Below are 3120 nucleotides of genomic sequence, written 5' to 3'. Positions count from 1 at the left end.
TCTCTGGGCTTTTATTTTTTTTTTGGTAAATCAGAGTTTAAAAGTAACTTTTTTTCCCCCCCCACCAAGTGAACAAAACCCACAGTTCCTTGGATCTTAAACTAATGAAGAAATTAAAAGCCAAGGAAGCTTACTGTCTTGTTCGTATTCTGGATTGATTTAAGATTTCCACATATATGACTGCTTTCTTGAAGTAAGCTCATGGATTTGAAATTTGTAAGGACCATTACTGGGGAATACTTACACTTAGATTCCTAAATAGTTAGAACTTTTTTAAAAAAAACCCAAGTTTTAAGCATTGAAATGCATCTCAAGACTACATGATGCTCCAGTAGAATTTTTCAAATTTTGAGCAAACTTAATGAGCGATTCTAAAAATTCAATATTTTGAGGCTGGACTGAGTATTTATTATTAAACTGAAAAAGTCATCTGGTGCATTGAAGTCCCAGTAGATAGAAAGTCTGAGCATTTCCATTATTCATCCCATCTAGTGCATTTGATTACCATTTCCATAAATGCAGTTAATGTCACCTTGTCTGTAAAGGGAGACTAAATTATTTCAACTTCATTAACAGAATCTACATTATACAATTAAAGATACTGCTAATCTGTAGGAGGTTTTTATTTGGGTATAAAATACTTGCATTCTATAGCAAACATACTGATGTGAAAATGTAAGGCATAAATCTACACAAATTGGCTGCATTTTGAATAGAAGAGCTGAAAGTCTTTGAATAGTCCTCAGATTACATCTCAACTTTTTCATTTCATCTCCATTCTACATTTTATAGTCCCATTTTTACTACTATTGAGTACAGCTAAATCTAGATGAAAGAAGAAAAAAAAGACAATGTGGCTTTGTTTGAAATAAATACTATTTGCTGATTCACTGATGTAATAAACTTTTTTAAATGACCATTTTGAATACTTCCTTTTGTGAAAATGTGGTGTGCTGCTTTGAAGATGGAAAAAAAAAAATAAAGGAGCTGTGCAACCACAACACTTGAAAGGAAGGAGGAAAAAAAAAAAGGGGGAGGGAGGGGGGGGAGGGAGGGAATGGAAGTTGGATTGAATCTCCAGGAACCCTAGGAACACTGCCAGTGTAACTGTGCGAGCGTATGGTACCAGCAGAGTGTTCCTGGGTCCTGGTGTGGATGTAACTCATACCAGCAAAACTGTGAGTGTGTTTCTGCAGAAATAAGGGATTTGGGGGCTTTTCCCCCCAGTATAATACCATTTACAGCAGTCCGTGTGCAGTGTGGTACTGATGGGGATCCCACCTGTTCTCCCTGATTGTTGGCCAAAGTTTGTAGTGTAGATATGGCTTAAGTGTATAGCCATGATGTAACTTATAAATTATAATTCTATAAATTAAGACCTTGTATGTCCTTGAACTGAAACCCTTGGTATAAGTAACGATAATTAAATGTAAAGAAAAAAAAAAATATCTGAATGTGCAGCAGTACTAATTATTTTGCAACAAGAAAATAATTACTTGTTTCTGCAAGTTAGAAGAAGTAAAGCACACTAAATGGAGGAATGGGTACACCCATCAGTTGACTAACAGTGCCAGCAGCTACCTACTTCAAACCATTCCAGCTACTTTGGTCGTCTTTGCAGACAATCGGGAACTGATACGCAAATATGATGGTTTCCTGAGACACTTTTTCTGGTAGTAAATTGTATTCTTGGACAACAAGCTATTGATGATGGTGTAACAGTGTTGTAAGAAAAATGGCTGCTTTAAGGAGGTTTATCCATGGGGATATTTGCTGGTCATGAATTTATGCCCCTCTACAGATTTTTTTCAGTGGCATAAAAGCCCAGCGAAAATTGCTCAATGAAGAACCTCTGTTTTAGACTACTTATGGCACCGTTCCATATATTAAAAACTATGTTAATTATGAGAAATGTGTTTTTATAAGTGTTTATTACTGAATATTACCTAAGAAAAAAAGATTGTTTCAATGTCCCAAGTACTTGATTCTGTATTGCTCTGGCTTTTTGGTTTTTAATGCAGACTGTTTAATGATGATGTTAAAGCAGATGAAATGTACTCCAGACAAGACTGTTTTCTTCCTGAACTGCTACTTAAAGGCTCTTACTTATTCTGCTGTTTTTGTATACCCTATAGAGGATTTGGTAAAGAAAAATATACCAACAAAACTGGAGTTACTACTGAAGATTTTATATTGTGAACCTGTTTCTTTCCTTGTGTTTATTTTAACACACTATAAACCTGACAAAATATTTTCCTCTGAAGAAATGCTAGACAGGACTCTAGTCTTAATATAAAATGGAAATTTATGCTAACAAACCCAAAATCTGTTGTGTGTATATAACTTTTGATAATACATATCCTTTCATTGGCTTTCACTCCCAAAAAGTCTGAACTTCCAATGTGAATTGGATTTTTCTACCTCTCCCCTCAGTTGCATACACCTAAAAAACCCCACATGCTTCTGAATAAGAGTAATAAGAAATATGATAGACTAACTGTTGGCTGAAAAGAAAGGTACTTGAGGCTGTGTTCCTGTCATCTATTAAGCCTGTAGAACTGCTGATAGGCAAAGGATTGTAACAAAACTTTGCAGCTTGTGTCACAAAGATGAGTGCCTCTGTTCTTCTGAAAAAGTAGTCTTTGAATAAGTGAATAACACCATAAGCATCCATCTATCTAACAATTAATTAGATTATAGCTAGAGGCTTATACTAGGATTGCAAAGGAACACAATCTAAAGAAAACTAGTGCTTGAACTCCAGATCTAGCCAGGAGATTTTTGTTCTGAGATCTCTTCTAAGGGCCTTCTTACTCCTGGTTTAATTTCTGCATATCCTTTGTGCTAGTTTTGTTGCAAGAAGTACAGTTATAGACACCTGAGATTTTGACATCTGCCCTCAAATAATCTGGAGGAACAGAAGCCTGATCCTGGAATTTTTGGGATACATGCTAAGGGAATAATCTTAAACCTCAAAGACCTGTTTACAGCAGAAATAATTGCTACTTGTACATCCATTTTGCTAGGAGAAAGTATAAAATTAGGGATATGTAGAAACATCCTCTTAAGTAAGTAATGAGGTAGAATGGCTTGCAATTATGTCATTTTAAATCTTAGCAT

Source organism: Strix aluco, chromosome 15 (assembly GCF_031877795.1).
Source record: "Strix aluco isolate bStrAlu1 chromosome 15, bStrAlu1.hap1, whole genome shotgun sequence".
NCBI classification, from domain to species: Eukaryota; Metazoa; Chordata; class Aves; order Strigiformes; family Strigidae; genus Strix; species Strix aluco.
This window is presented reverse-complemented; position numbering follows the sequence as displayed.